The sequence below is a fragment of the Symphalangus syndactylus genome, chromosome 6, assembly GCF_028878055.3.
Source record: "Symphalangus syndactylus isolate Jambi chromosome 6, NHGRI_mSymSyn1-v2.1_pri, whole genome shotgun sequence".
NCBI lineage: Eukaryota > Metazoa > Chordata > Mammalia > Primates > Hylobatidae > Symphalangus > Symphalangus syndactylus.
The window spans coordinates 74,802,956-74,815,340 of record NC_072428.2 but is presented as its reverse complement, the minus strand read 5'-3'; the positions used below and the strand labels follow the sequence as shown (position 1 = coordinate 74,815,340).

Below are 12,385 nucleotides of genomic sequence, written 5' to 3'. Positions count from 1 at the left end.
AGGATTTTTCTTTTCAATGTTGAAATTCATACCAAGATTGATTGGGCGCCTGCCAGGGGGGGTGGGGGAAAAATCGGGTGGGGGTGGGGAGGTTCAGAAAGCCCCACAGAAGGGGAAGATGCCCAGGACAGAAGACTGTCAGGAGGCTGTTGGGTCAGGGGGTTCGCCTTGTTCTCAGAAGCCGCGGAGGTTCAGGTGGGCTGGGGGAGGCGAGTGGTAGAAGGCCAGAGGTCTGGGAGGGACCGAGGGATGGGGCCAGGCGCGAGGGGCCGCGGCAGGGACTCGGGGGACTGGGAGTGGGGGCTCGGGCCTCGGGGAGCCCACTGGTGGAAGGACGGAGGTCCGGGAGGGGCAGAGGGATGGGGACAGGAGCGACGGCCCGCGGCAGGCACTCCGGGGGACTGGGAGTCGGGGGTCGGGGTTAGTCTCGGCTTTTGGCCCTGTCCTGCCGCCGGCTGCTCCCGTTTCTTTGGCTTTGCGGCGAGGTGGACAGGGTTAGCTCTCGGGATTGAGGGCGGTTTTGGAAGCGGCCTGGGGCTAAGGACAGGCCAGGGCGGCGGGAGAGGCGGACCGCTGGCATCGCTGGATCTGGGCGCGCTGTCGGACCTTCCACATCACCAGCTGCAGGCAGGCGTTTGCGTCCTCGCTGGAGTTGTGCCCGTCCTGGCTGTCCTGGATGATGTGTCCCAGGTAGTCGGCCGCGAGATTCCTGAGGGAGCGCTTGTAGGGAAAACCCAGGTAGTGCGGGAAGAGCACGGCCGTGTCCACCACGGTGCTGTGGATGAGCTTCAGGGCCAGCAGATCGCTCTCCAGGCTGTGCCCGATGAGGATGGTTTGGGCGCTGAAAAAGCTCAGCAGGATGGCTTGGACTTTGGGCAACGTGATGCTCGTGTTGGCGACGTCGGCCTCGGTCACTCCGGAGAACCTGGTGTTGTAGTCCACGATCTCGTTGTCGGGCTTGACGAAGGTGTCGTACACCACTCGCATGTCGGCGTCCACCACGGTGACGCGGGTCAGCTCCAGGCCGTGCGTGGTGTAGCACATCTCACAGTCCAAGGCGTAGATCCCTGGATAAGCGTCTGTGGAACACTCTTTCTCCAAGGTCTTCACGAAGCCATGGAGGCTGTCCTTGCGGCCGTCCCGCACGTGCTGCTTTGCCACCTGGCAGCCCACGGAGCCAGGAGCCGCTGCACAGCAGGTGTACTGGCTAACCCGGCCTCCAGCCACTTGGCTCGAGCGGACCCGCCCCCAGTGATAATAACACAACTGGTCGCGTACACAGCGGCCCGAGGAGGACACCAGGTACTCGGTGCCACAACGGCAGCAGACCCTGCAGGAGGAGTCGCCGGGCCCCTTCCCCTGGCCAGTGAAGAGGACGGCGCCTCCGGGCTGCTCGGGGTGCGGGAAGGGGTAGCCGTTCTCCTTGAGCTGGTCCTGGGTGAGCAGGAACTCCTGGAGGCGGCTGTACAGGGCGGCCCTGCTGAGGCCGGGCATGGAGCTGGGGGTCAGGCCCTTCAGCCTCTTGAGGGTGTTCAGGACCACGTTCAGGTACACGTTCTTGTTGGGGCTGCAGTCGTAGGCCGCCTTCTCCTCGTTCAGCGCCTTCTCCTCGGCCTCCTGCTTGGAGGCGCAGAACTTGAGACACTCTTTAGTGAACAGTTGGAGATAGCCTCGGCGGATGACGGTGGGGACTTGGCACCCCGACCTTCGGAGGATAATGGGTTCCTTCAAACGCGCTAAGGATGGACGACGGACGATCCGCTTAGAGCTGATGGTGGTGGAGGTCTTGTCTGCCATCCCCGACCTGTTGCGCGTCTTCCGTGGCTGTCTGCCGACCTTGGAGCCATTGGAGCGTTGGCTTCCGCTGGCCACCCGGGTTCTCTTGGCATCTGTGGCACCGGTGGCCAAGCAAGGGCTGTGAAAGTGGGCGATCCTCTTCCTCTCCCTGGGGGCTGAGATGCGGACTGCGGAGGGTCTCTCTGCCAGCTTTGGGGCGGCTGGCAGGCAGCAGGCCGATCCCCGCTGCGCGGGGAAGCACCAAGCCTCCGTCACCATCTCGGGCCACGCAGGGGGCACAGCCGGACCCGTATTCTCGGGCTCCGTCTGGATCCCCACAGATGCTGAGGCCCGCTTGTACATCTGGGGCACCCAGAGCCCGAAGCTCTGGGCAGGCTGATGAGAGGGCAGTGGGAATTCTGGAGCCTCGAGGGCCGCCTCCTCGGCCGCCTTCTTCGCTTCTGGATAGCCAGGTGGGAACCAGCAGGGAGCTGTGGCTCGCAACATCTCGCTGCCTTCGGGAGCACCTGCGTGGCTCTGCTCCTCTCCCAACTGGCGGCTTCAAGGAGTGCCGCCGCGGAGGCGCACCGCCTTTATATACGCACAGGGCTCTTCTGTGAGAGAGGGTGGGACTTGTCCTTCATTACGTTGCTACTTCCATCCAATCACACTGAACCTCATCTTCCACCAGACTCCAGCTTGCGGGGGGGCTCAGGGTCTGCTAATGGAAGCAACCCGAACTCCTGGTTGCTAACCTTGGAGCTAGCTTGCTTTTCCTGAGGTGATTAAGTGTCCCTGCTCAGCAGTACCATAATGGCTAGTGGAACTGAGCCACATAGCCGCACATTGAGTTTCAGGGAGGTTGCTCAACTTGCTCGGGCCCACACAGCACCCCCACGGAGCCGGGACTGGGCCAGCCGTCTGCTGCTGCCTGCTAGTGGGCAGGATCTGTCTGGGCTTGCCTTTCCCTGCTCTGTGCACTCCTCCACCGTGGGCAGCTTGAGGACAGGAAGCGGACCGCAACCACTTCTCTCCCAGGACGTGGGCAACGTTCAACACACGGGGTCTTCAAAAACTTCATAGAAAATGTACATGCTGAAAGTCTATGCATGGATTTCAATTTGTTTGCACTAAAATTAACTTGCACTAACTTGTTAGAACCTTCCTGAACTAGATCTAGACTGAGGCACTAAGAAGGATGAGACATCGGTTGAAAAGGACTCCCATCAGAGCAACATGAATTCCGCTAAAATTGCAGCAGGAACAAACATCAAATGTATGGTGAACTCGGGCGGAATAACAAAGAAGTCACTGAGGTTTTAGGAAAAGCTTGTAAGGACACTGCCCCAAAGGAATCAGCCGTTTACCAATGTATAGCTGGTTTTCAGAGGAGATGAGAAGATACGGAAGGTGAATCCTGCAGTGGCTACGAAAAGCAAATGCTGTGGAAACCATTGGGCACAGATCAGCTGTACTCACGAGCAGAGATTCAGTGGAACTTTTAAACAGGAGGGATCCCGATCCTGTCTAAAATGCAAACGAAAAATGCGAACATCAGCCGGGCATGATGGCGGGTGCCGATAATCCCCGCAACTCGGGATGCTGAGGTAGGGGAATGGAACCCAGGAGTCAGAGGTTGCAGTGAGCCGAGATGGCGCCACTGCACTCCAGCCTGGGGGGCAGAGCGAGACTCTGGAGCAGAAGAGGCCTTCTGGTTTGGAGAGTGTTCCGCTTTTCTGCTCTGGCTCCTCCCCATCTTTGCGGTTTTCCCTACCTTTGCTCATTGATGCTGGTGACCTGCCGATGCGGTTATGGAGTGTATGTCCTTTTTGCTGATGCTGATGCTATTCCTTTCGGTTTATCGGTTTTCCTTCTAAGAGTCAGGTCCCTCAGCTGCAGATCCGTTGGAGTTTGCTGGAGGTGCATTCCAGACCCTGTTTGCCTAGGTTGGTGGGAGTGTAAACTAGTTCAAACATGGTGGAAGACAGTGTGGCCATTCCTCAAGGATCTAGAAGTAGACATACCATTTGACCCAGCGACCCCATTACCGGGTATACACCCGAAGGTTTAGAAATCATGCTAGGGTAAAGACACATGCACACGTACGTTTATGGCAGCACTATTCAGAATGCAATGACTTGGAACCCTACCCAATTGTCCATCGACGATGATAGACTGCATTAAGGCAATGTGGCCCATAAACACCAAGGATTTCTATGCAGCCACCAAAAAGGATAGGTTCATGTCCTTTGCAGGGACATGGGCGGAGCCGGAAACCATCATTCTGAGCAAACTGTCACAAGGACAGAAAACCAAACAGCCCGCGTTCTCACTCGCAGTTGAGAATTGAACAATGAGAACACTCGGTCACAGGGTGGGGAACGTTACACACTGGGGCCTGTCACGGGGTGGAGGGCGGGGTCAGGGATAGCATTGGGAGAAATACCGAACGTAAATGATGGGATGTTGGGTGCAGCAGGTCAGCATGGCACATGGATACCTATGGAAGAAGCGAGCTCTTTGGGCACACGCACCCTACAGCTTAAGATATAATAAAATATTCTAGTGGGGAAATAACCTCTTTGTGTATTTGATTCAGGTTCTTTTGGGCAGTTTACTTAGACACACTATGCAAGCTTGAGATGCCTCAATACAAGGACACGAAGGTTTCCGTGACAATTGACATATATCAATACCTATTTCAAATACGTATTTTATCAATTCAATGCTGCCTCAAAATGCCACGCTTTTGTCAGAATTGGGAAGAGTGTTTCTGACAAAAGTAGTGATTTAAATAGTGCCTCACTTACATTTTCATTACATTTCTATGACCACTACAGATGTTTGACTTCTCTTGGGTGCTGTAAAACTATTCTCTTCTGAGTACATTGCTGATTTCCTGATGTTTACCTTATTGCCTGTTGAGGCCTGCAGCCCAACTAATTCGTCCGTCCAGTCTCCCATTACAGAGCAGTGTGGCAAACTGAAACCACAATGAGGCCCAGGGCGCAGTGGCTCACACCTGTAAAGCCAGTACACTGGGAGGCCAAGCATGGCTGATCATTTGAGGTCAGGAGTTCAAGACCCGCCTGGCCAACGTGGTGGGACCCCGTCTGTACCAGAGACACAAAGTGAGCTGGGCATGGTAATTCTGCCTCTTTATCTCAGCCGAGGGAGGAGAATCACTTGAACCCGGGAGGCAGATTCTGCCTTTCTGATCTCAGCTGAGGTAGGAGACTCACTTGAACCTGGGAGACAGGGGATCTAGCGAGCCGATATCAAGCCAATGCACCCCAACCTGGGCGACAAGAGCGAAACGCTGTCTCAAAAGAGAGCAAAACAACAACACTAAAACAGTCCTATATACCCTATAGAATACTATGAAGCCTCACAAATTAAAGAAATCGTATCATCTGCAACATGAATGAGTCTACAGGAGGTTACAGTGAGTGAAATAAAGCAAAGGCCAGGCACGGAGGCTCGTGACTGTAATCCCACCACTTTGGGAGTCCAAGGCAGGTGGAGCACTTCAGCCCAGGAGTTGGAGATCAAACTGGGCGACGTGGTGAAATCCCATCTCTACCAAAAAAAAACAAACATTAGACAGGTGTGGTGTTGGACGCCTTAGTCCTCGCTACTCAGGAGACTCAAGTGGGAAGATCTCTTGAACCCGGGAGGTGGAGGCCGTGGTGAGCCGTGTTGGTGTCACCGTACTCCAGCCTGCTTGACAGAGTGAGACCCTGTCTCCAAAAGTAAATAAATACATAATAAATTTTTAAAAAGCGAGCACAAAAATTCGAATAATGCGTGACCTGACTGATACGAGGAACGTAACATCGTTGAAATCGTAGCTGCAGAGAGCAGAAGGGTGTTTCCCCGAGGCAGGTGCCGGGGAGGGTGTGGGGAGATGTGAGTCAAATGATACCAAATTTCAGGCAGGAATATTTCTAGAGATCTACTGAGCGTCACGGCGACTACAGTGAATAACTATGTATTGCTTACTTGAAAATAGCTGTGGGAGTAGATTTTCAAAGTATTCTCATCACAATAAAATCAGGATGCGAGGAAACGAGTGTGTTAATTAGCTTGATTTGGTCATTCCACAATGTATACATATATGAAGCCTCACGTTGTACACCATAAATATATATAAATTTCACTGGTCTATTTAAAATGAAAACTTAAATACATTATAAAACTTAAATGATATAACATACAATAAAAAAGACTTGTATTTGTTAAATCTCCACAGAAGGAGTCTAAGTCATAAAGGAAAATAAACTTCGAGGAGTGGTAAAATCAATCAGAAACGTCCCATTTCATTGCTTCCCGAAACGTGTCTGACAGAGTGGACATCCTGCTGTTCACTAACTCCTTGTTCTGGAACAGTTAGTGTGTGTGTATGTATGGGTGTGTGGGCTTATACACACAAAGTAAATTAATGGTAATGAAAGCATTCTGATTCTCAGTTTAATTTAGTTATGTAGACAGACACACCCACCCCGCCCCCCAGACGCACATTTATCAAATCAGGCACTCCACCAAAACTAGCTACTTAGTGTGTCATCTCTCACTGCAGATTCAAAAGAGAAACGTGAATTTAGAGAGGCGTGATGGTTCCTTCTCTCCTGGAGCCCAGTTGGAAGTTGACTGACTGATTGGGACATTGTCGTTGGTTGGTCTGGGTGGAAGAAACCACTTGGACCCTTTATTGAACACCTACTGTGTGCCATCGTTTTAAGGCTGCCCGTGTGTTGCTTCGTTCATTCCTCACCATGACCTCCTGATCACACGCTGGAGATCAAAAACCAGAAGCGCGCAGAAGCTATTTGTCCAGTGTTACAAAGCTACTAGGTGGTGGAATTTGAATGTGAACCCAGATGTGTAATTCTAGGGCCTAAGTGCTTCACCCACCTCCCTGTGGTGGCTCTACCGAAAAACAGCTAAGCGCGCATTGAGAAGCTGAGGACTTTCAGCTTTGCTTTTCAAGGATTTTTCTTTTCAATGTTGAAATTCATACCAAGATTGATTGGGCGCCTGCCAGGGGGGGTGGGGGAAAAATCGGGTGGGGGTGGGGAGGTTCAGAAAGCCCCACAGAAGGGGAAGATGCCCAGGACAGAAGACTGTCAGGAGGCTGTTGGGTCAGGGGGTTCGCCTTGTTCTCAGAAGCCGCGGAGGTTCAGGTGGGCTGGGGGAGGCGAGTGGTAGAAGGCCAGAGGTCTGGGAGGGACCGAGGGATGGGGCCAGGCGCGAGGGTCCGCGGCAGGGACTCGGGGGACTGGGAGTGGGGGCTCGGGCCTCGGGGAGCCCATTGGTGGAAGGACGGAGGTCCGGGAGGGGCAGAGGGATGGGGACAGGAGCGACGGCCCGCGGCAGGCACTCCGGGGGACTGGGAGTCGGGGGTCGGGGTTAGTCTCGGCTTTTGGCCCTGTCCTGCCGCCGGCTGCTCCCGTTTCTTTGGCTTTGCGGCGAGGTGGACAGGGTTAGCTCTCGGGATTGAGGGCGGTTTTGGAAGCGGCCTGGGGCTAAGGACAGGCCAGGGCGGCGGGAGAGGCGGACCGCTGGCATCGCTGGATCTGGGCGCGCTGTCGGACCTTCCACATCACCAGCTGCAGGCAGGCGTTTGCGTCCTCGCTGGAGTTGTGCCCGTCCTGGCTGTCCTGGATGATGTGTCCCAGGTAGTCGGCCGCGAGATTCCTGAGGGAGCGCTTGTAGGGGAAACCCAGGTAGTGCGGGAAGAGCACGGCCGTGTCCACCACGGTGCTGTGGATGAGCTTCAGGGCCAGCAGATCGCTCTCCAGGCTGTGCCCGATGAGGATGGTTTGGGCGCTGAAAAAGCTCAGCAGGATGGCTTGGACTTTGGGCAACGTGATGCTCGTGTTGGCGACGTCGGCCTCGGTCACTCCGGAGAACCTGGTGTTGTAGTCCACGATCTCGTTGTCGGGCTTGACGAAGGTGTCGTACACCACTCGCATGTCGGCGTCCACCACGGTGACGCGGGTCAGCTCCAGGCCGTGCGTGGTGTAGCACATCTCACAGTCCAAGGCGTAGATCCCTGGATAAGCGTCTCTGGAACACTCTTTCTCCAAGTCTTCACGAAGCCATGGAGGCTGTCCTTGCGGCCGTCCCGCACGTGCTGCTTTGCCACCTGGCAGCCCACGGAGCCAGGAGCCGCTGCACAGCAGGTGTACTGGCTAACCCGGCCTCCAGCCACTTGGCTCGAGCGGACCCGCCCCCAGTGATAATAACACAACTGGTCGCGTACACAGCGGCCCGAGGAGGACACCAGGTACTCGGTGCCACAACGGCAGCAGACCCTGCAGGAGGAGTCGCCGGGCCCCTTCCCCTGGCCAGTGAAGAGGACGGCGCCTCCGGGCTGCTCGGGGTGCGGGAAGGGGTAGCCGTTCTCCTTGAGCTGGTCCTGGGTGAGCAGGAACTCCTGGAGGCGGCTGTACAGGGCGGCCCTGCTGAGGCCGGGCATGGAGCTGGGGGTCAGGCCCTTCAGCCTCTTGAGGGTGTTCAGGACCACGTTCAGGTACACGTTCTTGTTGGGGCTGCAGTCGTAGGCCGCCTTCTCCTCGTTCAGCGCCTTCTCCTCGGCCTCCTGCTTGGAGGCGCAGAACTTGAGACACTCTTTGGTGAACAGTTGGAGATAGCCTCGGCGGATGACGGTGGGGACTTGGCACCCCGACCTTCGGAGGATAATGGGTTCCTTCAAACGCGCTAAGGATGGACGACGGACGATCCGCTTAGAGCTGATGGTGGTGGAGGTCTTGTCTGCCATCCCCGACCTGTTGCGCGTCTTCCGTGGCTGTCTGCCGACCTTGGAGCCATTGGAGCGTTGGCTTCCGCTGGCCACCCGGGTTCTCTTGGCATCTGTGGCACCGGTGGCCAAGCAAGGGCTGTGAAAGTGGGCGATCCTCTTCCTCTCCCTGGGGGCTGAGATGCGGACTGCGGAGGGTCTCTCTGCCAGCTTTGGGGCGGCTGGCAGGCAGCAGGCCGATCCCCGCTGCGCGGGGAAGCACCAAGCCTCCGTCACCATCTCGGGCCACGCAGGGGGCACAGCCGGACCCGTATTCTCGGGCTCCGTCTGGATCCCCACAGATGCTGAGGCCCGCTTGTACATCTGGGGCACCCAGAGCCCGAAGCTCTGGGCAGGCTGATGAGAGGGCAGTGGGAATTCTGGAGCCTCGAGGGCCGCCTCCTCGGCCGCCTTCTTCGCTTCTGGATAGCCAGGTGGGAACCAGCAGGGAGCTGTGGCTCGCAACATCTCGCTGCCTTCGGGAGCACCTGCGTGGCTCTGCTCCTCTCCCAACTGGCGGCTTCAAGGAGTGCCGCCGCCGAGGCGCACCGCCTTTATATACGCACAGGGCTCTTCTGTGAGAGAGGGTGGGACTTGTCCTTCATTACGTTGCTACTTCCATCCAATCACACTGAACCTCATCTTCCACCAGACTCCAGCTTGCGGGGGTCTCAGGGTCTGCTAATGGAAGCAACCCGAACTCCTGGTTGCTAACCTTGGAGCTAGCTTGCTTTTCCTGAGGTGATTAAGTGTCCCTGCTCAGCAGTACCATAATGGCTAGTGGAACTGAGCCACATAGCCGCACATTGAGTTTCAGGGAGGTTGCTCAACTTGCTCGGGCCCACACAGCACCCCCACGGAGCCGGGACTGGGCCAGCCGTCTGCTGCTGCCTGCTAGTGGGCAGGATCTGTCTGGGCTTGCCTTTCCCTGCTCTGTGCACTCCTCCACCGTGGGCAGCTTGAGGACAGGAAGCGGACCGCAACCACTTCTCTCCCAGGACGTGGGCAACGTTCAACACACGGGGTCTTCAAAAACTTCATAGAAAATGTACATGCTGAAAGTCTATGCATGGATTTCAATTTGTTTGCACTAAAATTAACTTGCACTAACTTGTTAGAACCTTCCTGAACTAGATCTAGACTGAGGCACTAAGAAGGATGAGACATCGGTTGAAAAGGACTCCCATCAGAGCAACATGAATTCCGCTAAAATTGCAGCAGGAACAAACATCAAATGTATGGTGAACTCGGGCGGAATAACAAAGAAGTCACTGAGGTTTTAGGAAAAGCTTGTAAGGACACTGCCCCAAAGGAATCAGCCGTTTACCAATGTATAGCTGGTTTTCAGAGGAGATGAGAAGATACGGAAGGTGAATCCTGCAGTGGCTACGAAAAGCAAATGCTGTGGAAACCATTGGGCACAGATCAGCTGTACTCACGAGCAGAGATTCAGTGGAACTTTTAAACAGGAGGGATCCCGATCCTGTCTAAAATGCAAACGAAAAATGCGAACATCAGCCGGGCATGATGGCGGGTGCCGATAATCCCCGCAACTCGGGATGCTGAGGTAGGGGAATGGAACCCAGGAGTCAGAGGTTGCAGTGAGCCGAGATGGCGCCACTGCACTCCAGCCTGGGGGGCAGAGCGAGACTCTGGAGCAGAAGAGGCCTTCTGGTTTGGAGAGTGTTCCGCTTTTCTGCTCTGGCTCCTCCCCATCTTTGCGGTTTTCCCTACCTTTGCTCATTGATGCTGGTGACCTGCCGATGCGGTTATGGAGTGTATGTCCTTTTTGCTGATGCTGATGCTATTCCTTTCGGTTTATCGGTTTTCCTTCTAAGAGTCAGGTCCCTCAGCTGCAGATCCGTTGGAGTTTGCTGGAGGTGCATTCCAGACCCTGTTTGCCTAGGTTGGTGGGAGTGTAAACTAGTTCAAACATGGTGGAAGACAGTGTGGCCATTCCTCAAGGATCTAGAACTAAACATACCATTTGACCCAGCGACCCCGTTACCGGGTATACTCCCGAAGGTTTAGAAATCATGCTAGGGTAAAGACACATGCACACGTACGTTTATGGCAGCACTATTCAGAATGCAATGACTTGGATCCCAACCCAATTGTCCATCGACGATGATAGACTGCATTAAGGAAATGTGGCACATAAACACCAAGGATTTCTATGCAGCCACCAAAAAGGATAAGTTCATGTCCTTTGCAGGGACATGGGTGGAGCCGGAAACCTTCATTCTGAGCAAACTGTCACAAGGACCGAAAACCAAACACTCCGTGTTCTCACTCGCAGGTGAGAATTGAACAGTGAGAACACTCGGACACAGGGTGGGGAACGTTACACACTGGGGCCTGTCATGGGGTGGAGGGTGGGGTCAGGGATAGCTTTGGGAGAAATACCTATGGTAAATGATGAGATGTTGGATGCAGCAGGTCTGCATGGCACATGGATACCTAAGGAAGAAGCGAGGTCTTTGGGCACACGCACCCTACAGCTTAAGATATAATAAAATATACTAGTGGGGAAATAACTTCTTTGTATATTTGGTTCAGGTTCTTTTGAGCAGTTTACTTAGACACAGTATGCATCCTTGAGATGCCTCAATACAAGGACACGAAGGTTTCCGTGACAATTGACATATATCAATACCTATTTCAAATACGTATTTTATCAATTCAATGCTGCCTCAAAATACCACACTTTTGTCAGAATTGGGAAGAGTGTTTCTGAAAAAAGTAGTGATTAAAATAGTGCCTCACTTACATTTTCATTACATTTCTATGACTACTACAGATGTTTGACTTCTCTTGGGTGCTGTAAAACTATTCTCTTCTGAGTACATTGCTGATTTCCTGATGTTTACCTTATTGCCTGTTGATGCCTGCAACCCAACTAATTCGTCCATTCTCCCATTACAGACCAGTGTGGCAAATTGAAACCACAATGAGGCCCAGGGCGCAGTGGCTCACACCTGTAAAGCCAGTACACTGGTAGGCGAAACACGGCTGATCATTTGAGTTCAGGAGTTCAAGACCCGCCTGGCCAACATGTTGGGACCCCATCTTTACCAGAGACACAAGGTGAGCTGGGCATGGTAATTCTGCCTCTTCATCTCAGCCGAGGGAGGAGAATCACTTGAACCCGGAAGGCAGATTCTGCCTTTCTGATCTCAGCTGAGGCAGGAGACTCACTTGATCCTGGGAGACAGGGGATCTAGCGAGCCGATATCAAGCCAATGCACCCCAACCTGGGCAACAAGAGCGAAACGCTGTCTCAAAAGAGAGCAAAACAACAACACTAAAACAGTTCTATATACCCTATAGAATACTATGAAGCCTCACAAATTAAAGAAATCATACCATCTGCAACATGAATGAGTCTACAGTATGTTACAGTGAGTGAAATAAATCAAAGGCCAGGTACGGTGGCTCGTGACTGTAATCCCACCACTTTGGCCGTCCAAGGCATGTGGAGCACTTGAGCCCAGGAGTTGGAGAACAGACTGGGCGACGTGTTGAAACCCCATCTCTACAAAAAAAAATACAAACATTAGACAGTTGTGGTGTTGGACGCCTGTAGTCCTAGCTACTCAGGAGACTGAATTGGGAGGATCTCTTGAACACGGTAGGTGGAGGCCGTTGTGAGCCCTTTTGGTGTCACTGTACTCCTGCCTGGCTGACGGATTGAGACCCTGTCTCAAAAAGTAAATAAATACATAATAAAGTTTTAAAAACAGAGAACAGAAAGTCGAATAATGCGAGACCTGACTGATACGAGGAACGTAACCTCATTGAACTCAT

General features: G+C 53.8%; 1 pseudogene; it reads right to left on the bottom strand.

The window, feature by feature from the left end:
- Positions 1–219: 219 nt before the first annotated feature.
- Positions 220–1,782, bottom strand: LOC129485240 (exonuclease GOR-like; annotated as a pseudogene).
- Between the last annotated feature and the right edge of the window lie 10,603 nt (positions 1,783–12,385).